A 26,800-nucleotide genomic window follows, 5' to 3' on the forward strand; every position below is an offset into this window, starting at 1 on the left:
TGCCTTCGATACACTTTAATCCATCTCTAAGATTATGTACAGTAGACATGAGTATGATGGGGCTGGGTGTATGTTAGGGGGTCGCAACATCTGGATCTTGTAGTACATGCCTTCGGTCTCTCTCTCTCTCTCTCACAACAACCCCCTCTCGGTCCAACCACACTGCTCCCTCCCCCCTTTTGTTTGCGTCTTCCTCCTTCAATTCCCTACTTCCTTCATCCTTTACCCGTCTCCTTCAGGGCCATGTGAAAACTCCCAATTACCAGAAACACAAGAAGTGCTACTGGTTGGACATGAACTTGGAATATGCAAAACACAGGAGCCCTTAACAAGGGCCATGCTGAAAGGTGATCGAATGCGTCAGCAGGTCGTAAAAAGCCCCGTCAAGATCAGTGTAATTATGAAAGCTTTACATGGAGGACTTTCCAGACTGGGGAGTGACCGGCAACAGGAGGAGGAGGGTGCTGCCAGTACTATGTACCACCAACAGAACCCCCTTTTAACCCAACAACTGGAGAACAAGCAAGGTCTTCCAGCTGCCTTCCATCAACAGCTATAATAGACGAGGGGAAAGAAAGACGGGACGAAAGAAAAGAGGTTTGTAACACCTGCAGCAGGGTGCCAGCAAACATTCCATGGTCCTCCGGCCCCTTGGTGATGCACTCCATAAATCTTTGTGATTAGCTACAGTAGCAGGCCTAAGTGCCACTTAAATCAAACCCCAAAGGGGAAGTTGTTGTGACCTCTTTTGGAAATGTGATTTAGACCCAAGTGATTATTACAAAAACAAAGCTAGTTCTGTTTCTCTAATAAGAAAGGATGGAAAGAGGAAGGGTGTGATGGAAGTGTATGAGAAGGAGAAGTGAGCATGACAGTAGGTTTGCAATAATGAGCCATTATTTGAAGAATTCATGACAATCAGGAGAAATAATAGCTCAATAACAGAGAGGTAAATAAAATTCAACTAATACTAAGTCCATTATGCTTTAGTATTCTGGGAAGACTACACACCCAAACAAGAAGCAGATGTGCATATAGGAGTTAAGTCAATGTTTTCATATAGTGAATGTGAAAACATTACAGTTTGTGGTGTCTGCTTTTGCTCCAAAATCTAAATCAGCACCTATCCATTTATCATGTTTTCAAACCTTCTCCCACTGGACAGCATCTCCAAAAAGTGACAGCAAAGATGGGAGAGAGGGTATAAGTTCTAAAACAGACTCAAAGCGATGTCACTGAAAAAATCCCCTGATCCATGACGTGCTGGGATACACACACAACATTAACTTGAACCACAGTTACTCAATAAATGAGAATGTGACTGACCCCAGAGACAAAAACTCCACAAATCACAATTATGTCCACCAAATGAAGCAGCAGGCCTGACTGTAGCACAGAGTCTCCAGAGGTCTATAAACCTGCTGTGCTTACGGTAACAGAAGGGATGGCACAGCTCAGGTCCGAACTGCCCGAGTATTGTTGACAGCTGACATAGACCAGACCCAACTGCACTCTTTGGCTCATAAGAAAGCAAACAGTATTTCTACCTACAATCTGTCAGTAGGAGAATACTCCAACATCAATAACACAATACTACTACTTCTAGACTCCTGTTAAGAATAATTTGCAATAATGTTTATTCTTATCCTTTTTCCTGTGATTACATATAAACCAGGTGATCGTTATGAAGCAGTAGATTTCTCTGGACCAATTGGGCTACGGCTGCTATCAGTGCCTTTAGACTCTTGCATTGTTTTCCAATAACATACTTTATAGCATAATAAATCTAACCATGTGTTAATGGTTAGAATTATGTATATGTATATTTATTTGTATTTGTAGTATATCCACACTGGATGACAGTATACTTAAAAATGCCAGCAGAGCAGGCATTATAAAATTGCTTGATTTTTGACTGTGGTGTCCCACAAGACATCACACAATCGAAATAAAAAAGCTACTCATAGCAGGAAAAAAGTGGAAAAATGCACTCCAGGTCACAAAGACAGAAATACAATATTAAATTTAGTTAAGATTTTTTTTTTTTGTGACATTGTAAGTAGTGTTTAAAATCTGATTAATTTAATTGGCACACATCTTCATCAGAAAAATAATGGATTAATTGTTTAATTCATTTATCATGCAAAAACCCCAACCATTGCTGCTTTTCTGTTTTATATCATTTTAAACTGAATATCTTTTGTTTTATATGACCAACAGTCCAAAACCCAGACATCTGAAGACACCTAAGACTGTGGAAAACTGGATACACATATGTTAGCTAATTTCTGACATTTTAAAAACTAAATAATTCATTGAAAAAAAAAAAATAAAAATTGATTCTTTGATCATGAAGAAATGTGTTAAGACTGACCAATAAATCGGCCGGGCCTATATATCAGCCAATATTAGCTTGTTGCAGATTTCTCAGTATCGGTTTATATGTCGGCTGATATGTAACATAAATTTACAGTACAGAAATACCAAAGAAGGTTAGAAGTCTTTTAGTCTCCATTACATAGTTTGTCCACCAGAGAGCAGTGACAAGTAGATTTATGAACTGTAAAATGTAAATGTAAAATCTAAGGGACTTGTGTTAATGTTAAACAAGTGTTTATGTGTCAGCCCTAATATACTACATTTGTTATAGCCCAACCTATACTAGATATTTGAGGCCAATACTGATATCAATATTTGGAAGTTTATATGACTAAATAGTGCACTGTCAACATTACTACATAGTGTATACTTTTATGTATAACTCTCTTGTTGACAACATGGACAGCCATTGATGCATATATCCAAACCTGTATTTTCTGTAATTTCCCACACTTTTCTAGAGGTCACTTTCCAGGACTTTTCCAGGACATTTTCAGCTGGTATGACAGACAGGGATCGCGCCATACACTAATGTGCTCCTCTATGTGGAAGTCTAATTTAAAAGACGTGCAGTCTATGGCTAGAAGACAAGTGTCATAGAAACATTTCAGTATATGGGCATAATCTTTAGATGTTTTAATGTCACTACCTTTACTACTATCTCATCTTACTGTTGTTTTTTTAATTTCTTGCATTGTTTCAATGCTCTTTTTTAATATTGTTATTTTATTTTTTATAGTATTCCATCATTGTATTTTTATTTTGTTTCTTTTGGAAAGCCCTTTGTGCTCCATGCTTGGCAAGTGCTATGTAAGTAAAATGTATTATTCATTTATAACCTGAATCCCTTTTTTCTTACAATAATTTATACAAACCATTGCTGCCTGAACACCAACAACACAAATAGTAGCCTACAATTTTACCCACTGACAAATCTAGACTGAACTTTACATACCTAAATGTACGGTTCAAAGTTAGTCGAGTTTGGTAGGATTATTAACTGCCACTGACTCTAATAAGGTTATCACACCACACTTTAGCCCCTTTACTAATAATATTAAGCGGAGTCTTCAACGAGGCTAATCACACCCACCGCTACAAAAGTTAAACATTTCATGTCATGTTCAGGTCCATTTTACCTTAACAATGCAGCATTGTGTTTGAAGACACAATGTTAGCAAAGCAAAAGAAGTCCCATTCATTAAAGGATTCCCATGCATTATTATCCAACTCTCTCAATAATGCCAAACACACATCTGAAACCATTGCCAGAGTTCAATCACAAACCTTAAACCTTTGCAGGCAAAAACAAAAGCTAGCAAGCAAGTCAACTTTAGCAACTGAACCAAACATGCTAACCAATTAAACATTTCTGATAGATAGCCTAGTAGTTCATTTTCAGCTAAAGAAAAATAAGAGGATGTTGAAATAATTTTCCAGGACAACACAATATTTTCCAGGACATTTTACTTTTCCCCTCATTTTCATGTGTTTTCCAAGAAGCATGGGAACCCTGATTTGGTAGAGTGTAGTTTTTACAATCACATCTACAATGCTTGTCACTTTTAATATCAGCAGAAGTAGAACTATTCATATAGTACATTTTACATATCCTGCATATACACTGTGATCTCTTTTGTTTTTCTTCTTGACAAAGTTTACTGGGAAAGATGAAAATTTAAAAGTTCTGGCATCCCTAGTCAGCTATGGATAAATTGTTTAGAAACACATACTGTGCAAGTACCAGAAAGACAGGGGACCAAGTTTTAATGTCGAGTTATCAGAAAGAACAAAAAACAGGGAATAGTCTGACATCATCAAACATCGGCCCTTCATCTTAAACACACAACTGAAAGAACAAAAAGTATGTGTTCATACAAAAACTGCAAGGAGAGGAAGCTACACAGTCGTGCATTCGTTCACACACAAACACACAAACATCTGTAGTCAAACACTATGCAGTGAAATGCTCTCAAGTTGGCCTTGACAGCTGAGGACATCCTGTGAGAGGGCTCGTGTCCGCGCTGGCAGCCAGGGATGATCAAGAGTAGAGTCCTACAGGGTGACGTAAGACTTGCCAAGAGTTGTGTGCATTCATCTGTACATGTATGGACTCTCATGCTTTCAGAGAGGGAGCTATCTGGCTTCAAGCCACATCTCCTAATAGGCCTTGGTTTCTTAAGACGACAGGAATCATCTAACCGGTATTAAGTTAAGAAACACACAAAGGTCTTTTTATATGGGGAAGGACTGGTTTAATAAATTAGTGAGAGACATTAAACACAATTCTCTTTTAAGTGATTACTTGTGATATTTTTATTTAAAAAGCCTGTTTGACTACTCTCTAAATCCAATTGACACAACAAAACATTAAATCCAACCTATACCCATTTAATTAAAGATATTTAATATTTGATGACCCAGCATTTTATGTCTGGTAGGTCTTTTCGTATAAAAAATTAAGCACCCAGGAAATTAAACATTTTATGTTTCCACTAAAAGCTTGTTTGGAATAAATAGGAGAACTAAGTAGCTGGTATGAGCAGAGAAATCACCATGAAAGACAACTAAAAAGCAGCACCTACAGAAAACACAGCTATGGACACATTGTTTGACTGCCAAATTATCTGTGAGAAATGAAGTGCATAAATGAAACACCAAATGTTGCAATAAAATCTGTCTACCATGACTTCAACCCAAACACTAGTTACATATTTAGTATAGCTTCCTGGTATTGAAACAGGTCTGAATTTAATCATCAAGTTGCATCAAAGCACCAACACTGAGAATAGCGTTTTTCTCTATTTAAAAAAAAAAATAAAATAAAAAACACCTAAATAAACAAATGAAGTGAAAGAAGTTGTTTTTTTTCTTTGAAAGTATTTCTTCAGGTTTTTTGCCTTGATTAGATCAGCTGAAAAGAGACAGGAAAGGGGAGAGAAAGAGAGAGGGGATGACACGCAGCAAAGGGCCTGGGCTGGAATCGAACCTGGGCCGCAGCGGTAAGGACTCAGCCTTAGTACATGGTGTTTGCTCTACCAGGTGAGCTGCCGGGGTGCAAAGTGAAGAAAGAAGTCTTGTTACTCATTTCTGGCAAAGTGAAATAGCTAAGTACATGTTATTTTGTCCTTTGAATTTGGAACACCACCTGCTGGAGCTAGAACATTAGATTCAGATGCAGAAATAAATAGGTGAAAAAACTAACAGGACTTACAGTGGTGTGCATAAGTTGAGCAAAACTGTTTGCGAATGTTTATTCAACATCTTTTGCATAATAGCTGAACCTTATATGGATTCAGATGTGAATTTGATACAGCATTCTAGTGAGGCTGACAGACGAAGAAGAAGAACAAAATGAAGACTTTGGAGTGGCCTAGTCAAAGTCCTGACCTGAATCCTATTGAGATGCTGTGGCATGACCTTAAAAAGGCAGTCCATGCTCGAAAACCCTCCAGTATGGCTGAATTACAACAATTCTGCAAAGATGAGTGGGCCAAAATTCCTCCATAGCGCTGTAAAAGACTCATTACAAGTTATCGCAAACACTTGGTTACAGTTGTTGCTGCTAAGGGTGGCCCAACCAGTTATTAGGTTTAAGGGGCAATCACTTTTCATCACAGGGCCATGTAGGTTTGGATTTTGTTTTCTCTTAATAATAACAACCTTCATTTAAAAACTGCATTTTGTGTTTACTTGTGTTATCTTTGACTAATATTTAAATTTGTGTGATGATCTGAAACATTTAAGTGTGACAAACATGCAAAAAAAATAACAAATCAGGAAGGGGGCAAACACTTTTTCACACCAATGTATACTGGTAGAATTTGCTTTATTCATGTTAATTTACTCAACTTCTCACAGTGTGATTTTCTAACTTGTTTTGCCATGCCATGAGAAACATTTATTGTGCATTTCGAACTAATGAAGCACATGAGCAACTGACATAGGCAACTGAAAATAATTGGAACTAAACTACGGCTAGGACGTTTGACAATGATAGACAAAATTTTAAAATACAGCCAATACAATTAGTATTTTAATTGATTTGTTGATGGACAGAAAATCAATTAATCAAATTCGATAATCTATGAATCATTTATTTTTTAATCTTTTAAGCAAAAGTGCCAAAAATCCACTGGTTGTGTTTTCCTGAATGTGATTTTTTTGTTTTTCTCTAAATCTGAATTGAAGATCTTCGGGTTTTGAACTGTTGATCACACAAAACAAACAAATCAAGAAAATAATTGGTTGATTAATCAATGATGAAAATAATCGTTAGTTGGACCACTACTTTAAAATAAGGGATGGCAGGAAAAGAATGTGGAAACTACAATAAAAGAAAGAAACAGTACAAAAAAACAGCAAAGAAGGGCCTAAATTCTCTGACATGAGCTGCTCAGTTGTGCTTGGAGTTGAGACCTGTGTTAAAAGCAGCTCTGTACATCCTGCCTCTACCCAACACACATGCAGTGTGGACCACAGAGGCCATATAGTGGGGACTGAGGAGTTGCCAACATCCCAGTGAGTGCCATTAGTAAATATACCCGAACACAGAAGCCAGGCAGCCTGCTTTGCCAGAACTCTCAGCCTCCACATCCCGTAGCCTGAGACTGGCCAGGGTCACAGTCAGCCACTCAGAGCGCGTCTATGTTCATAGAGCTGCTGCGCCCACCAGGAATCCTAAAAACAGAGACCTTTGAAGCACTGCTCCTAACAATCTACTCCATCCCCCGCTCCAAAAGATGCTGCCAAGGAAATGCAAGCCAAATGTTGCTGTAAACATGCTGTAATGTTGACATGCACGGGTGTGCATTTGTGTGTGTACATCCATGTGTGTGTGTGCATGCATGTGCCATATGTGATGGTTTGTATGCAGGTGTGTCCATATAACTTTATCCAACTGGCATGCAGTGTAGTACTAGTGAACATGTTTTTTTTTTTTTTAAATCAATTTTAATCCACATGGAAGAAGGGAAACTCGTTGGCTGAGAAAAGAAAAATATCTGGTTCTTCACTAGTAGGCTAAAACAGCATAAAACAAAAACAGATATGAAACATGAAACAATGTTACCAAAATTAAACACTACACTGAAATTCTGCAAAACCAATGGCTTCTGATGTCTACTTCTCTAAGGAAAGGAAGAAGGAAAATGCTCAGGGTAGTGCAAGGTAAGACAAAGATATAAGAAGGTGGACAAGAAGGATGTAGAAAGGCAGAAAGTGATATAGAGGATGCAGAGAAAAAGGAGGGAAAAGACATAAGGCACAGAGGGATGAAGAGACAAAGAGAGGAAGGGAGGCATGTTAGATCGCTCTCCGTGGCAGCAGCTCTACAGTCAACCTTTTAGTCCAATTTATGGATGGGCTAAAGCTACACAAAGGTCTTTGTCAAGTAAAACAAAAGAAATGGATTAGGCTGACCCTCTGCCACAGCCCTCCTCCATCTATTTCTCCATCACTCCATCTGTACCTATCCATCTACTTCTGTATTGTGCCCCAAACAACAGGCCCCCCACGGTCAATGGCTTGGGCCAAAGCCAAGATTGCTCTCTTTCTCCCTCCCTTCCTTCACCCCTCCCTGGGAGCACCTTCCCACCCTCTCTGGTTTGTGTCAGTCTCTTAACTGTTCTATGGCAAGAAAGCAGATGGAACCCTGGGAGGATTTACAGCACACAGAGAAAATGAAGGAGGGAAGAGGGCAGTTAAGTTGAAAACGGGAGTACAAAATGCACTTTCAAAATGTTCCTCTGGCCAGCAAGCCCAAAATATGCCTTACATTTGCACATTTGTCCAATTTATCTCTTATTGAATTAAGGTTTCAGACTCGAGGACGCCTTTCAGGAGAGTATAGCAGAGGAAGAAGAGAAAGACAGAGTGAGAGAGATATACACGTGTCAGAGGAAGGACTAAATCTGTGTGTCTGTGTATAATAATGATGACGATGGTGCAGATGCAATCGTACTGAGACTCCACTTAATCTCTATGATTCATGATACAATGGCCACCTAACAAAGATGAGCTCCAGTTAATAGGAAATGTTTTACTCATATTGTACATCAGCTACATTTTGTTTCCATGAGGAAATGATCACGCAAGGTTAAAATGATAGATAGATCGATAGATAGATAGATCGATCGATCATCTAAACATAATTAAAAATCTATAGCTGTTATGGGCACAAAAGTTGGGGACCCCAATCAGTTGCCTACCTTGCCTAATGGTAAAGTCCACCCCTGAAAATAATTATTCCTGGAGAAGTAGCATAGGAAACAAAAGGCAAACCACTTATTGAATGTGCCAATGTTCTGGCAGCGATGAAAGAAGCCAGAGGAGGAAAAAGTTTGCTCTGTAGGGGTTTGGATAAGCCAGTTCTCCATCTGTGATCATTATGGTCCAGTTTTCCATCCACGCTGCCTCTCGGCTCGGTCGCAGGGCACATTCTCAGGTATTATGGGTCTCTACAGTGTCAGATAATTGAACTAAGGGACTAAGGGAGCAAAGGTTCAGTCACATAATGCAGACATTGTGTGAGGAGATTGAGTAATGACAAAAGTTTCATAGAGAAGGTCAGTCAGGAAGTGACATTTTCAGAACAGAAAGACTTTCAGAAGAATACAAATGTCAAAATATCATTTCTGCAGTTTTCCAAAACACTATGTCATGGTGGCTCTAGGCCCAATAAGTTGAAAGGGCACAGGGGACTGTTTGATCTTTTATTCATTTTTAAACATTTCTTTCCTTCAGTATTTGCCAATATGGGTGTTAACAGAGGATGATATACAGATTAGTCACACACATTTATTCTTTCCTTCACCTGCATCGGTTTAATATCTTGGTGACTTGCTATAAGGTGAACTGCATCTACTAAGCGGGCGAACTGGCACAGTCAGCGGCTTGTCACTAATGATTAAGCAGTGTGGTGCAATTTGGTGTAAAGTATTAGGGGAATTTGGACTTGTCCTGTCCATCAGCTTAGAGAAGGTCAATGGTGCACACTGTGTTCAGTAAGCAGCCAGAGTGCCATAGTGCAAAGCATACTGCATTGAAAACAAAGAAAAGTAATGATTTGTTTGGTCACAAATAATGCCAACCCCTACCACACACACTGATAATGTAATCCCACATAACTGCCAACTGTTCCACATATGTGGGACATGTTTCTAGTCACAGAATTATTAGAAATCAGTTACCATGCCATTGTGCAATTTGACTGTGCTTTGCACTGTGACCTACTAATTCAAGAAAAAAGAAAACTCAACAATTAATGAGTGGCAATAAATGAATATAGCACCAAAATCCACAGTAATTTTTCCTCAAAATTACACAATCAGGGATTCCAAGAAATTTTCTTGTCCGCAAGCTATAGTGACTAAAAAAAGCCAGTTCTGTTCCTTGACCAGCAGTTGAGCACACAGGATGGTCTATCTCCAGAACTTTCTCAAGCAGAAGCATAGTATATTTCCAAGAGTAATTCCAAGAACTGGCAAATTTGTGGGAACAATTTTTACTAAGTGTAAGCAACCTTACCAGAAATTAGCTGGTGGGTTGTGGGTTTTTTTTTTGTTTTTTTTTGTTTTTTTACAACCCAGTCCAAAAGCATGGCAGATCCTCTACCTATTGTTGGGCCAGCAGGCAGGATTCATATTTGTCCATTAATATAATCATAGTCTGAGTTACGGGCCATGAATCCAACTTTATATGCCAAAGTCTACAAAATTTTCAGTGCATGTCATCACTTGAGTTCAGAGAAGCAGGAGTGAATTCTCTGTCACATCATTTTCTTTTTTGTTTTCCTCTCTGTCTCCCTTCTTTGCATGCCTCTAGGCACCTTTTGAACTGTGCCCACTGGACAAGAACAGAGCTCTCAGGGTTACTGAGTTGAGTGTTGTCTCTACTTTGTCCACTGTTTTCCCATTCTTCTATCAAGTCAAAAGAAACAACATCATAGGATCTGTTAAAAATCTAGTTAAATGTTTTTAACTTGATCTTTTTTGAAGGAAAAAAGCATCAACTACGTTAAGTGACTGAGACAAAGTCTGCTGGAAATCAGAGGCTAAGTGTTGAGAGCCCTTAAGACTAAGTGGCGAGTTACATATTCCATATGTCCAGCATTACTCAACATTGGCTCACACCGGTTACTATGTGGGCAAGCCCTTTCAACTATTCAGCACTTGACACAGAGAACTCTGACAGAGAGCAATACTTCAGAGCACCTTTACTATATCCTCTCTGTATTGTGAGAAACAGGAAGGTGGTGGGAGTCAAAGTAAGACACAGACATGAAAAGGGCAAGAGACAGAAAAACAGAACAGAGATGGGAATGATTCAGCAGTGCTGAAACGAACAATTGAGATCTCTGTTCCTTTGTTCACTCATTATACATGACACACTCGTATCTAATGCACAACTGATTTTTTCCATTATATTGTTGTTTGTGGTAACACTCTGCATCAATCTTTTGTTTTTGTCCATTTGCTAATCCAAGGTGAAGGTGACACTGTCCGTCTACACTGCCCAGAAGAACTACAGTCTGCCAATTCATTAACTATCCACCCCTTTCAATCAGATCCCAGATCCCTGTCAATGCCAAACACGAATTCCAATGACATTGCATCAGGCTGAGATGGTTAAGAGAATAATATACAGAACGCCCCTATAAAAGTAGATTCGGTGGCTTGTCTGAGTAATTGAATAGCTTTACCTCTCTCTTACAATGGCACATCGTGACGTGACTTGCATGTTTGTAATTTAACCTTCAGAAGGTGCAATGCAGAATGTAGCTTCAAACCGTCTTTCCTAATCCTTTAATATTAAATAGTTAAATACGCTCTTATGCACATTGACATGTCTCTTAATATACAGTTACAGTGGTGTGCAAAAGTGTTTGCCCCCTTCCTGATTTCTTATTTTTTTGCATGTTTGTCATACTTAAATGTTTCAGATCATCAAACAAATTTAAATATTAATCAAAGATAACACAAGTAAACACAAAATGCAGTTTTTAAATGAAGGTTGTTATTATTAAGGGAAAACAAAATCCAAACCTACATGGCCCTGTGTGAAATAGTGATTGCCCCCTAAACCTAATAACTCGTTGGGCCACCCTTAGCAGCAACAACTGCAATCAAGCGTTTGCTATAACTTAGGAGGAGTCTTTTACAGAGCTGTGTAGGAATTTTGGCCCGCTCATCTTTGCAGAATTCTTGTAATTCAGCCACATTGGAGGGTTTTCGAGCATAAACTGCCTTTTTAAGGTCATGCCCACAGCATCTCAATAGGATTCAGGTCAGGACTTTAACTAGGCCACTCCAAAGTCTTCATTTTGTTCTTCTTCAGCCATTTAGAGGTGGACTTGCTGGTGTGTTTTGGATCATTGTCCTGCTGCAGAACCCAAGTACACTTCAGAAATCAGGAAGGTGGCAAACACTTTTTCACACCACTGTATATGTGTACAACACATTTATTTTCAGTACAGGAATTGTCAGTTGATGCAACCATGAAAAACAGACTATTTTTAATTCCTAGTTTGGTAATTTTAACATTATTGTTGCATATAGATACAGCCAAGTAGAATTGAATGCAATCTTAACATTTACAGTCATTTACAGTGAAACAAGACTAAGAGGCTCCAGCCCTGCTAGCAGCTCTGTGTGGCTGTATTCAGGCACAGCGGTGCTTTGAGCTATATGCTAATTTTAGCACCCTAACATGCTCACAAAGACAATGCTAACATGCTGATGCTAAACAGGTATAATGTTGCATGCATGCTAACGTTTGCTAATTATCACTAAACACAAAGTACAGCTGATGGGAATTGCATTAGTTTCGCAGGTATTTGGTCAACCAAACACCAAAGTACTGAAAATGCTACATGAAATGTCAAAGGATCAGCAAAGTTATTACAATTCATCCTGAGGGGAACATGAATGTCTATGCCAAATTTAGATGGCAATCCATCTAGTAGTTAAAACATTTCATTCAAAACCACAAATGTCATGGCGGCGCTAGAGGAAAGGTCAGCGAATCCCCAGAATCATCAGGATTAATCGTCTGGGAGTCATTAATGTCTGTACAAAGTTTTGTGCATATCCATCTAGTAAACGTTGGGAGATTTCAGGATAAATGAAATCGTTGACCTGCTGATGGCGCTGGAGGACAAGTAAGCGAATCACCAAAGTTATTAGGATTCATCTGGATAAAAACTATTTCAGCGTCGACAAGAGTGGTGGACCGGCCGACCGACCAACAGACAGACCACCCAATCGACCAACATTGCCATCCCTAGAGCCATGCCACTAGCAGGCTAAACAAATAGACCACCAGCAAAACAGGAAACTACTTTTTAGTTTGATTTTAATTTGTTGTCATACACTGTTAAATATAACTGCAAATGTTGCTCTTGTATGGTCATTGTGATTCCAAATAAAGTAATCATTACAAATAGAAAATGTGGTCACCATCAAACTTACAATATGTCCAAAAATATAACAAAATAAAGTCACAATAAGTCTTATTGACAGGTGCAGTGGATCAAAAAACTCTTGACTGTGGTGAAACCAACATTTTGGTCCCTGAGACCTTCATCAAGTCAATCGAATTTTACCTGATGAAGGTCTGAAGACTGAAACATTATTAATAAAGTGAGTACAAGTGTTGGACAATGTGCAGGATTCTTCAAATCTAAAGATCTGTTGTACATACATGAATGTTGATTTCCTGTCAGAAGAAGCTCATTTGGACTCTTCTCACTGTAAATACACAATCATAACCAAATTTTCAGTACTTTTCAGTTCAGTCCATCATGGTGCGTTGAGCACAACTTTTAAACAGGATCAGAGGAGTAAATGTGATTGGCCATGATTACTACTTCCTCCTAGCATTCCTACTGATAATGTATGATAAAAAGGTCCTTCCTCATCCCTCCCTGCTTGATTGTGCATCCCAGGTGCACAGTACGCCTACAGCCATAAATTCCCAAAGTGTGCCACTTGACTCTCTGTACATTGCACATAGCACGCTTGAGTGCAGTCTGCTCTCTGAGCCTTGATTCACAAAATTAGCACCCTAAGATTAACAGTACAGGGTGTGACCTACATACCTCGTGATGGCAACATCAGCCCTCTATGTTGCCTCAACAAGCTGTCCATTTATTAAAACCTTAAGCTCCATTTTGCATACAGACCCCAGTGAGGAAGAAAAAGGTTGGTCCAGGGGTAACTGAGGCCCTGACTGAGAGGCATATGAGGCATATGAGCCAAATATGATTCGACAAGGCCCAGAGCTCCAGGGTCAGGCTGCAGCAGGAACATGTGTCCCTGGGAGGGAATGCCTTGTTGCTCCCTCAGCCAGTCAACATTCTCCAGTTTGTGCAACAAATCCTAATGAGGCTGTTCTCTGTGGGGGGAACCAGGGCCCTGTCTGTGGGGATTTGCCTGAAGAGCTAAACAATCAAGGAAAGATGCAGTGAAGCAACCCACTCGCTTACACCCTCACTCTCTGTCTCACACACACATACCAGCACTGATGAGGTGAGGGAAGCCAAATGGTGTTCTGCAGGCTGAGGCATGGCAAGGGATTAAAAATGTGTGACCCAGAAAATCAAAGCATAAAATATTAACCAGAAAATACAGGCTGGTATGTGAGTGATGGGCCATGACAAAATATCTATTTGGTTAAGTTACTGGCAGTAGGTTAGGAAAGCACAAGTAGACTTAAAAATCATAAACTCAGGTAGCCCGCAATGTAAGCTGCGGTTTGGGCAGTTGAGATTTATGTGCAGTTCAAATACCTATTTAATTTTACTGCCGCAACAACAAATAGGCTAAGCATTGGAATGTAGAAAAAATAAAATCAGTTTAAGTCTAGGGATCATTAAAAAAAAATTATCAGATGGGGTTGTGGAATAATATCCACTTCTGACAAAAATATGGGACATAAATGTCACAACCAAATATGGAAATGTGTCCGTCTGTGGTTGACACTCCTACAAACTCAATACAGACTAATAGAACAATAGAGACAGCGGGACAGAAAAAGGTTGATGTTCAAAGCCATTCCCATGTTTCTGATCTGTCGTGGGGTTAGTCCACCTGAAGCACATTCATTCATTTTCCCTTTCTGTGCCTCTTCCTTTTCCTCAGGAAAACTGCAAAGGTAATGTTTTGTAGCAAAACTCAGTTTAAAAGTCAGATTGCTATATATTACAATGATACACTCTGACAACTTTATTGACCACGGTCCACTTTTTTTCAGAAGGGGTAGAATAAAATAGTGGCACTAATGTGCAACACCTGTTCCTTTTCGGCATCCGTCAGTATATCAAATATAAAAACAGTGACAGCTGTGGTGCAGGCAGTGATATGGCAAGGCTCTAGGCCAGCGTGATGCAAAAGACAGAGACAGAGGTTGTTTCTCAGAGCACTTCTTCCCACACAGGGCCCCCTCCAGGTCAAATAGCTGAAAGCAGAGCGTAGTGGCCAGAGCCTGTAATATTTCACATATGCTTTTTAAGGAGCACCAGGCGCTATCGATCTCTTTAATCTAATGCCCCAGAACCAAAAGGAAAAGGGCCTATTGGGCAGCCTGCTTTCAATTACGAGGTACATAAAGACACAGATAGGAGTTGATGTAATGGATGGTCTGCGAGATGCCATGATAGGATCCATGCCTCTGTCTGCTGAGGCTCAAGTTTGCCTGCTGGGATCATCCACATGCCAGAGACACACCCAAGACTTAAGTCCAGCTACAACCAAGAGTAATCAAGAAGTTATTAGAAGGATCTGGCTTGAAGTATTTGCCTGTACACCGCTTCATACCTGGATGGCTTTTAAAATATCTTGTCTAAGAGAACATCATAACTGATTTACAAAAATCTCTCAAGAACAGGAAGAGTCTACAGTCATGCTAGCAGCTCTGTCAGGCTGTACTTAGGCACAGTGGTGCTTTGAGCTGAATGCTGTCAGCAGGCTTACATGCTTACAATGACAATGCTAACATGCTAAGCACGTATGTTTACTACGTTCGGCGTCTTGGTTTAGCGTGTTAGCATGCTAACATTTGCTGAGTAGCTCTAATCACAAAGTACAGCTGAGGCTGATGGGAAAATCATTAGTTTGGCAGATATTTGGTCATAAACCAAAGTATCTGACAAATTTGACCTGATGATGGAGATAGATGGAAAGTTAAGAGATCACCAAAGTAATTACAACTCATCCTGAGGGAAAAACCATCCAGTAGTTGTTCAGATTTTTCAGTCTGGACTAAAGTGGCAGACCAACCAATTGACAGACAGACAAACCGACCAACAGACTGACAATGCCATCTCTAGAGCCATGATGCTAGCATGACTAAAAAGTTAGTTTTAATGGATAAATGAGGACTGAAAAAGACAGGAAGGACTAAAGAAAACCTGTGGCTCTTCATCTAATCAGAGTCAAATTATTCTTATAAGAGGGGACAAAAAATTGATGGTATGGCAGCTGAAGCCTGCATGCTGAATTTCTTCTAAATTTCCTCTGAATTACACTGTATGAATGTGAGTGAGTGTGTAATGGAGGAAGTTAGTAGCTAAATCTAACATCAGCAGTCAGGAGTCAAAACAATTTTAGAAAGTTAACCGGTGATTCAGATACTTAAACAAAAACATCCATTTATAGTCAAAATATAGACAATGTGAAAGTCACTTATACAACATATTTTTTCTCTTAGTAATTCCTTTGTTAGTCCTCTCCACTTCCTGGGGTTTAGCATGTGACATGCAGCTATTTATAAGATGGGCCTTTCAAACATCTTCCTTTTCCCCTTCCTTTTTATTTACTGATTTTGGCATCTCTAAACTCTGGTTGTTTATCCTTCATTTAATGACTGGAAAATTTAATTAAGAACTTGAATTGCAATACCATAAAATTTTGAGTTATGATTTCTTATTTCTCATGAAATTACATTTCAGTTTAGAGGTCATTAAACTGGATGTATTATATCATAACTTTGAAATAACTCATAACTACAATTCAGCTCACTTTGCATAAAAATGTAACCTGAAAATGATTTAAGTGAGCATCTAAAATTACAGGCAAATGATGTGCAGGTGCTGTTTCACAAGCTTTTCACTGTATAAAGTTGAATGGGAGTTCAGCATAAAGTTTCTTGGTACTAAGACACTATGCATTCTTCAATTAATCTTACATGGGGTTGAAAATGAAAGGATTCCAGATACGATTGAAAGCTCCTGAATAGCTACTAAATGGACCTTATGATGAGATTGTTTTGTAAACTACATGGGGTTGTTGCATTGTTGTAAGTTGCTATAATAAACTGATCAAATCATCTTTATTAACAAGCTCCTTACATTTCATCTATTGCTTTCAGTCGGCACTTCCTCCCTCTGTTCTTCTAACTTGTCTCTAGCCTTTGACTAATTAACGATTGGTAAAAGAGGTCTTTGACTGACAAGGGAGGCAGCATCATTTGCATCAAATTAGTAAATATAGTTTAGTTTGGTTTAGCAGTTTACATAGATCACAATTTAAATGTCATTTTCCATTTTAATTTATCATCCAACCAAAGCCTGTACACAATCTTGAGAAATTCAATTTAAACAATTTAACAGTTTTTTTTTTTTTTTTACAAAACATAGCCTAATGTGCTAATCTCAACATGCTTATATTATCTAGATCGGCTATAATCGATATCTTTACAATAACAATGTATCAAATGATGATGTGAAAACAATGTGATGGTCATGGTGATGAACCTCCAGAGAATTGTGACCCAAATCTGTAGCTCCCCTCGGCTTTACGGACTTTATAGCAAGTTTCAGCTCATTGTTTAGCTGTCCAGCCCACAACTTTACTGTTTGGGTTCACTCTTGCCGCTCTCATAGCATTGTTTTCAGCCGCAGCAGGCAACTGTTTTTAGAGAAAAAGCCCTAAAAACCCACTGTACACGACCTGCTCAGCACCAAACGGCAGACAGACAATTAGTGCCGAGCTTGTTAAAATAGTGGAGCATTTAGCAGCTAAAAGAAAGTCCGTATTGGACCTATATTTGCCAGGTAGCCAGAAACATAAATTTAAATAGACATTGGTTTGCTAACAAGTTCGCCATATCAACTTAATATGTGATGATATGTCAATGTTGTGTTCACAACTTGTTTCTGCTCCCCCCAAGTAGCCAAAAAAAGCTGTTGTTGCAGGTTCAAAATATGGACTTAACCACCAAACAGGCTGACAGCCTATTTCCGAAGGATCTTCTCACTGACTAGACCAGACTGTTCTCCCATGGAAAGACTAAAACTTTGAAATTTGAGTCCCAGGTTGGATTTCATACCCACTGAAAGCAAAATATTTATCTCAGGCTAATCTAAATCCATGTCCCTGACAGGCCTGATAGTGGTAGGCTTTGTCTCCTCAGAACTGGGAGAACATCTCTCTCTCAGAAATCTTCAGTGGATCCGGCCAGCCGGCCTGTCAGCACCAAAAGACACAAATCCATACTGTGTAGCAGTTTGAAGTCTGTACAAAGACAGACAGAGATTAGGCATGCTGGTGCCACGGGTGTCCACAAGATTCACCAGTGTCTCCATCCTTCAGCTCAACATCAAAGAACCCCATACAACAGTTTGAATTATAGACAGCAAGTGTGCAGTCATGCCTTCAGTGGCAACCAACTCCCGGCCCGATTACCCCCTGTGCCACCCCGAGGAGAAAAAACTAGGATACAGCTCGTAGTGAAACTAGATAAATTACAATACCAACAACTGCACATGAGCAACAGGACAAAAGGTCACTCAGGTCAGCAGGTCATTTGATGGCTCAATCCGTCAACTACAACTCCAGTTTGAGACAATTTAGAGTGAAAGTTACAGTAGGTTTAACCTCTGGCAATCCTTTGTATTACTAGTATTTTAGATTGAAATGGAACCAAATGTGTTTTAGAGTCTCTCTCTGATATTATAGTAATTAAAGCAGTAAATTAAAATACTGTCAGTGCTCCTTAAAAAAAGATCATTCAAATGATTTATTACTGTAAGGTTACACCTTTTTCCATTTTCATCTATGAGACTGTTGATATCGATATCTGATATCCTGAGAGTACAAACGCAGGTGCAGACAGGTCTAACATTTATTGCCTCTTTTTTTCAATGCTAAGAAAAAAAAAAAAAAAGAACTTTTCAGACTGTTCGTGCATTACCTCACTTTCTTTTACTGCCATTGCTCAGGGAATATTTGCCTCAACTAAATGCCAACGGTTACAATCAGGAAAGATCACAGCATATTATCAGCAGATGGACAAAAGGCGATTCAGACCAGGCTATTAAAGTGCAGATGACACATGGGAGTCATTCTGAGGAAATGGAAATGAACACCAGTCAGCAGAAGGTAATGGTGGTAAATACAGCAAAAGAAAACAAAGAAACACTAATACTGTTGTTAACTGTTACTGGCAAAATCCAAAGATACCATGGACAGCTTTTTCCAAAGAGGATGTATTCTACTGACAGTAGCAGACAAATCAAGGCTACAAGAGTAAATTGAGGCATGATAAATGCTTCTAACATCAAAAAAACACCATAGAAATCTCTGGATGTTGGTTTCAGTGTACTTATTGCTGAATGGAGACACAAAGATAGCATAAAAACTGATTTAGAATCAGAAAGGCTTGCTTACAAAAAGACAACACTATGGAGAAACTTGCCCATTTGGAGATACGCCAAAAATGAGATGGCAAGCAGCTGTTAAAGCCAGCTGTCCAGGCCAGTTGTTCATAAGGGCTGGGGTTGCCAGGATGGAAGGATTCAGAGACATTTGGGGGGGGGGAGGGACACGGTGAGGGTTGACAGGGAGGGAGGGAAGTGAAAAGAGCTGAGAGAATTGAGTTAAAAGTAAATGTATGTGTTCACTAAGGTACACACATTTATCTGTAGAAATCAGTAGGCCAGACTTGGCTCTGTTCTTGATTGCAGTTTCTCTTTAAATTGCAGAAATTTAACAGATAACTGCTCTGAGGACAGGCTGAAAAAAAAAAAAGCAACAAATCACAAATGATCCATATTACAGAAATAAATGAACCACTTTCTTGTACAGCACTGAGACAATTATTACACTAATACAGTTTGTTAAACAAGCCATTGATATATATGTAATAATACTTCCCTGATGGCTGAAAGACCGGACAAGTTCATTCAATGGGCCACAAAAATATCATCTGTTATTACTCAATTCATTTAACACATAATGGGCTTCTGTGCAGTTCTTTTTTAGTCCTCATACAAGTTTCTTAAAGAGAAAAGTTCCATGGATAGACATGGTGCTGTAACTGCAGTATAAAAGCCCTAGCGGCCCTATATACTTTACAGTATTATTATTTTAGTAATAATTATTGCTAATGGTACATGGGTGCCTCACCATCATGGGTGCCTCACAATCCTAGCTACCTTTCTTTACTGTGATCACAGTATGGAAACGACTCACAGCTATCAAGACCATTACTATTAGTATGACGTTTTAAATTTAACATTAAAGTTCCCCTTTAGACACGTTTTAAAATATGTAAAAGTACTCTGCTATGATTAATATTTAGTTTAACATGGTTATCCCACATAAAAAGTTTAAGAAAAACCCTGAAAAGTCTGAAAAATCTACTCTTTCTGAATGCCCCGCCCACCACTGCTGCATGCTAGGTTGACCGGTGCCTGTGAGAGCGTGGATGAGTGAGAGATGGGCTCGAGTTAGAAGAAACATTGGAGAGATTCAGCCGTACATGTTTGAGCCTCAGTCAGACCCAGATAAGGAGTCTACTGTGCACCAAAATCGGTGACTAGCAGACATATATATAAGTGTAATTAGCATCTTTTATTTGTTTATGTTGTTTGTTAGCTTGCAACCGGCAGTGGCTGACACAGCATTAGTGGTTGTGAAACATACAATAATATCTGCTAAGATGTTACAGTGTGTTCACACGTCTGACATTTCAGGGGGCCTAAACATAAGAAAAACACATTATTGAGTGGAGGGGTACTTTAAAAAGGTGGAGTATGCGATTCTGGAGAAATCCAGTACCATGACAAATGCCATGATACAGAGCGAACAACAACACAGCAAGTAACGTAACTAACGTTAGCTAGGTTGTGGGTTAGCAAACTGTCGCTACAGTTGCTGCTGTGAAGCTAACATGCAGAGAGGACAAGACGGTTTCCCAGAGCCAGCACAGCAGCTCCAGACAGCGATACTCACAACTCTCCTGCTACTATAGCTAACATCACAACAACAGCACAACTTGGCAACCTAGAAAGTAAGCTGAATGTCCACGGGCAAGTCATTTAACGTTACCTGACGCACAGATCGTGGCTGGAATAGTGTTGTGTGGCTCGGTCCGAGCCACTTAGATTATTTCCCATTTACAGAGCCAGGGCTGTGTACAAACACCGGATTTTTCTTTTCAACGCATACACTGAACGGACAGCTAGCGGACCATGAGGAGATATTCGCTGAATCTGACAAAAAGATGTGTATTGGTTTAGAATCGCATACTGCACCTTTAAGTCTCGCACAATGGCATTTAGATAGCTTACATGGGCATCACAGAGATACTGATAAATTAAATAAAAAGCATAAAAAAGGCATTCACATGCATATTTGACTCTACATTTTAAGATCATGGCTAACTTGAGTTGATGAAGGCAACACAAGGTAGCCCACACACTTTTTCTATACATCAAACATGAAATCACAACAGGGAAGCCTCTGTACAGTGTGGACTACTGGGCTGATGTTGGGGAATAGCAAGCATAAGACAGCCCCCTAGTGGCCCTTTCTGAATTATACATGCAACTACAAGACAATCACAAAGAGAGAGGACAGCCTAGCTTCAGGGATGACAGTACAAATGCATGGGATGATGAAAAAAACCTATTTGTCTCAACAAATTTCTGAAAATCAGCAATAAAATTCAAGTAAATTATATGTCTGTATATGTCTGTGTGCATACAGTACTAATGTATGCTATTCGAATGCTCTCACTCATGAAGCATCATCGATGTTCTTGGGTAATTTTGTGTGTGTATTACATTTTAGATTATTGGGGTACGGGTTTGAAAGATGTTGAACATGTTCCAGATACTTACTGTAAACTCTGCGGATGAGCTTTGTGTTGGTGTTTCTTTGATTCGGGCAGCAATATGATGATCTCACCTGGCAGCCTCCAGGAAAACTCTGATAAGAGAACATTTTTAACAAATCACTGAAAAACACTGAGCAAAGCAGCAGATGCCATATTTATCCCACAAAACTGTAGGTCAACAAAAACTGACATTTATCACATATGGTTTTATCTAAGGCCTGCATTAGAAACACGGCAGCAACAACCTGAACACTAACAAGCACATTGGGTCATTTGCACTGATGCAACGTGTCTGGACTTCTCACTGTCACACTAGCATCTTTAATCAAGGAAACTGGGTGAGATACAGGACGACATTTCTCTTTACTTTCATACTGATCTAACTGTCTGGAAAATGTAAAATTAGCAAAACCCCATTTTGTGCCAAATGCTTACTGATATCCCGTTTAATAAGGTAATGCTATCTGGCAAATATAAGTCCAAACAGGAGGGAGATATACTATAATGTTGGTTGACATAAAGACTGCAAATCCTAGCCTAACTCACAAACTAAAAGAACAGGGTCTCTTAAGCTCAAAATAGACAGAAGGCTTCTCTCAGACCAAATCTAAAAACTCTCTAAAAAAAACAAAACAGCAGCAAGCATTTCGTAGGTTAACGAAGACTGTGGGGGGTGAATAGGGTTCTCGCTGTGGTTCAGACGAGACTGAAGAAAGCTGCAGCGACACTCCTAACCTGAGGACAGTCGCCAACAGTTTCAGCACTAATGCTGCGTTGAATCCAAATATTCTACCTCAGTCTAACCCACTGATGAGTGCTCTTTAACTAAAACCTGGAAGCTAACTTGACTGTTACTACAATTAACCTTGATTTGGGGTAGGTATTTGTTTGATGGCACTATTCATTATTGCATTACAAAGTGAAAATAAAAGGTTCACTTTCACTTGATAAAGGAACTTTCATATCAAAGAGGTCACTGTTTAGATCACAAATACTGACATCAATGTTTGCAGTGTAACATCTCTAGAAGCCTTGGAATATCTAATTGTTATATACTGTATCCACTCGAAACTTTGAAATCACAACCCAGGACAGAACATATGGCACCAGCCAGCATTTGGCTGATGTTAATCTCAGAGATTGGGGAGTGTTTAGAGAGGAGGAAAACATATAATTTCTAAACTGGTTTCAGGGATGTGACTATGACAAAAGAAAAAAAAAATAATGGAATGAGAACAAGTTGAATTAGTGAAAAAGAAAAGGTTTTTAAGACTATAGGTATTAGACAAAAAAGGTAGCTATTTTCTTTTAGAGATGGAGAAGACAATAAGAAAGCAAAAATTAAATAGTATGGGTCCAATTAGACTGTTATAGATTGAGAAGTGTAACCCAGTTACAGATGCTAAGGTGTTAGATCATCTAGACAGATAACTGCATAAGTCAGATAGAGTTGACTGACAATGAAATTGGACTTCCCTTCCCTGCAAACAACTCCCACTCCCACAAGCAGGTGTTCAAATAAATGAGTTGAGCAACTTCTCTTTATAAAAAGGCGAGCTGGACCAAGCTCTATTTTCAGTCAGCTAACATTTTCTGGAACAATACAGCCAAACACAGCAAGAGAGCAGAACATAAGAATGTTTGGCACAATAATAGTTTCGACATTTCCGAAAGTAGAATACAATTGCCCTGTTATGGTTTTCCATAACATGCTGTTTTAGATATGTTTTAGCAAACTAATAATGCGCAAATGATAGGCTACACAAATTTAAATGTCTGTTACACATGTGTATTCAATTCAGTGGGTTGGATTTTGAGTTTTTAATGTTAGTTTTAAGGTGGGACATGCTTTGTGTCAATAAAGATGACGTTATCATTTTAGCTTCGGCCTTAACGTTATGTCAAATCGCAGTAGACCCTATCAGCCAAGCTAGCGTTAACCTTTAATACCAAAGCTTCATTCTGCGAACCTGAAACACCTGGCTTTGACACTCTGTCTCATCATCACCGAGTGCTCCAAACTCTGGATATTTAGCTTCATTTTACCACCAAAAAACAGTCCAACGCTGATGTTTGCTTTCACCAAGCTAGCTAAGTTCACGTTAGCTGATTGACGCTGCTAGCCACTGCCAAAGCTGACCAAAACAGCTGGGTAAACAACAGCGGTTTCTCTGCTGTTTCTTTCATAAGCTGCATACTCACATGGGCACCCACCGGGTATGAAAACAAAACACACGCTGAGCACTGGTAGGCGATAAGAAAAGTATTCCTGGTCCTCTACTTTAGTGTTTGCCGGATGCTGATGTATCCCCTTTCCAGGTATCAAACCATGTTGAGTGGGCAGCTGCGCACTGAGAGCTTGCTTGCACTCGAAAGTCTTCTTCTTTGATTTTACTGGCGGGCTACAAACCAACGTTAAAGGTGCATGCCCCCACCTATTGTATCGGAGAGTGTAATATAATGACTTTAACCAAAATCTAACAAACGACGAGTAAAAAGAGTAATACAAAAAAATTAACAAAACTTTGCATTTTAATTTATATTCTAGATATTAAACCTGTTTCTTTTACATATTTGAATAAAGCCCTTTGAACCTGTAAAGGTTTATCCCCTGTCTCTAACAGACCTTTGATGCGCCACTCTCTGCCCATCAGTCTTCCTCTTTCTACACTGAACTTCCTACATCCCATCAGCACATGTTCAACAGTTTCCTTGCAATTACAAGTCTCACATTTATCTGACACTGACTTTTTCATGGTATGCAAGGTAGCATTGAGTCCTAATCTTAACCTAGAAAAGATAACATCTTCTTTCCTACATTTACCTTGATTATTTCTGACTCTCCCTAATGAGTTAGAGATTTTGCTTCTGATCTCCCAAAACAAATTTCCAAAATGTTGTTATCATTTTTGTTCAATGCATTTTTAGCAAGCCTATCTGCAATGTCATTTCCCTCTATTCCAACGTGTGCTCGTATCCAGCAGAAATGAACATCTATACCTAGTTGCTGTAGATATAATTAGACCATATAAACCTCAACCAAAAGATCATCTCGGACTGTTTCTCCTGACTGTATACTTTGTATTGCAGCAGCAGAATCTGAACATATACTTTAATCGGTTTAACCTCCTCTACCCACTGAAGACTGATGATTATTGCTGTCAATTCTGCTGTGTCTACTGATAACCTGTTTGAGATTCTCTTAACAATTCCTTTGTCAAATTCTGGGATGTATATACCTACCCCTACATGTTCGTTATTTGAGTGTTGTGATTCATCTGTAAAAATATTAAGATACTTATAGTAACTTTTCTTCAACTTTTCTTCAAATATTCTTGAACCATGCACCCAATGTTATTCCTCTCTGTCCACTCTCTGCTCTTTCTAATATTTGAAGATTTATTTTGGGTTGTGGAAATATCCATGGGGTTATACTGCTATGAATAGCTGCTGGATGGTGTTGTATAGTTACTTATTTGTACTGTTTCACTTTCTTGTTAATGTCCCATCCAAAATCTTTGCCAGAAAATGTTGTGTATTCCCAACAGTTCTGCAGAACGGTTGATGCTAAGTTTGGGGACTACGTATACAGGGCCCTCATCAGGGTTCAACATTAAGTTACCCGGTTGGCAAGTGGGTCAGAAATCTACTTGCCCAAAGTCAATTTTTACTTGCCCCTATACAAATTGTTTGATTTATTAGTGGTTATCAAATAGCAAACTAAAGTTAATTGGCATGTTTAATCTTTATAAATAAAGTAAATGAATGAGAACAAGGACACAGTGTGTCATAGATTCAAAGCAACAAACATTATTGCATGTTGAAAATGGTACGACAATCCCTCCTCCATAGAGATGGACTCCTTAACTGTGAGTGAGTAATAAATTATCTAAATAAAATTGGTCTTTTCCCGCTGCCATTTTCTCGTGAGTAGGGGTGGGTATTCTTATTGGTGCTCTTATCGGTTCGGTTCTTTATTGATACTTTTATTGGTTCTTTTTCATTACTAAATAATTGCATTTTTAAGAATATATTATTTAAAAAAAGAATAAATTCAGGATTAGAATTGAATATTTTAAATCTAACTAAATGTTGTTTCTAGAGCAGCAACAGTTATATAAACTCAATATCTCACTGGAAACAAATCTAAAATAAATCATATTCCTGTGTAAAACATGAGAGACTGCAAACAGTGCAGATTAAAATATCGCTTTCTACTGTCTTATCTGCTGACCGCTGACTGCGCTCCGTGTGTGTGGGTGTGTGGAGGAGCAGGAGAGGCTGCAGCGAGCATGATAATACTACGGTCTTTAATGATTTAACCCTGTTTGATGCCGGGTTTCAGTAGGCTACCCATCCCTACTCGTGAGTGCCCGATCAGTATGTGCAACTCTCATTTGAGATGAGAAGGAACTGAGATGGCTCACTCCTTAGCTACTTCCATCATCCGGAAAAATACATATGTTTAATTTCTTTTTTAGTGAGATACTAGATTTACTTGCCTGACGTGGCATTTTACTTGCCCCGGGCAATTGGACAATCCCTTTTTCTTGAGCCCTACTTATGTGAGGCGGGCCCACAAAGATTCTAGAATGAATAGCCGTGGATGCGGGGAGGGCCCCACAGAGAATGCCTATGTACAGGGTCCAGGATTTTGTGCTACGCCCCTGGTTGTAGGCTATTTGCCAAAAGACAGCTACTACTGATGTAGATTATTATAAAAAGGGCAAAATACTGAATGATAATGTCAAATAGCTGCTCAGATGTGTATGAAAGGATCAATGCCAGAAGATAAAAACAAACATATATATATTTAACCACAAATAATATTCCAGTTTGTCATTCAAGTCTTCCATAACCACAGTTATAATGCACTTGACAAGATGTTTGCCGCACACAATGAATGAGCAGCAGATAGGAGGATGTGGAGGGAGATGGAAGCCAAGAAGATCAACTAAGAGAGGAGGAAACTGGCAAAACCAAAGTACTCTGAGGAATTACAAGCCATTAACATGGTTGTAGTCTCCCTCTGCTGTTCAAAAGTGCATTACATGACAGTACAGCAGGGTCAACTCATAAATGCCTTTCACTTTCACTGCCTGCTTGATGCTTTGGCTTAAACATGATTAGATTTGCTCCAATAACTGATGCCTTGTTCAGATTGCGTCAGAATTATTACACTGTTGTAGAAATCACCATCTTGGACAGTAATAGTTTTACTGAAGTAATAAAAGAGAGATGAATATTGCAAAGTTTAAGATAAAGGGATGTCTAATGCCTAAAGAAAAAACAGATAAATGAG

General features: G+C 39.0%; 1 protein-coding gene across 2 annotated transcripts in view; it reads right to left on the minus strand.

Annotated features, from left to right (window-relative positions):
* The window catches only part of disp1 (dispatched homolog 1 (Drosophila)), a 94,793-nt gene extending 70,918 nt beyond the window's left edge, over positions 1 to 23,875 (minus strand). The window contains exons 1-2 of one of the 2 annotated variants that reach the window (XM_044170341.1): positions 23,713 to 23,875; positions 21,503 to 21,590 (exon numbers count right to left, since the gene is read on the minus strand). The gene's annotated coding sequence lies outside the window, so the exon portion shown is untranslated. Of the gene's footprint in view, positions 1 to 21,502; positions 21,591 to 23,700 lie in introns of both variants that reach the window. The other variant, XM_044170340.1, reaches the window with a different exon arrangement.
* Positions 23,876 to 26,800: the final 2,925 nt, after the last annotated feature.

This window comes from Siniperca chuatsi, linkage group LG16 (genome assembly GCF_020085105.1).
Source record: "Siniperca chuatsi isolate FFG_IHB_CAS linkage group LG16, ASM2008510v1, whole genome shotgun sequence".
Taxonomy (NCBI): Eukaryota; Metazoa; Chordata; class Actinopteri; order Centrarchiformes; family Sinipercidae; genus Siniperca; species Siniperca chuatsi.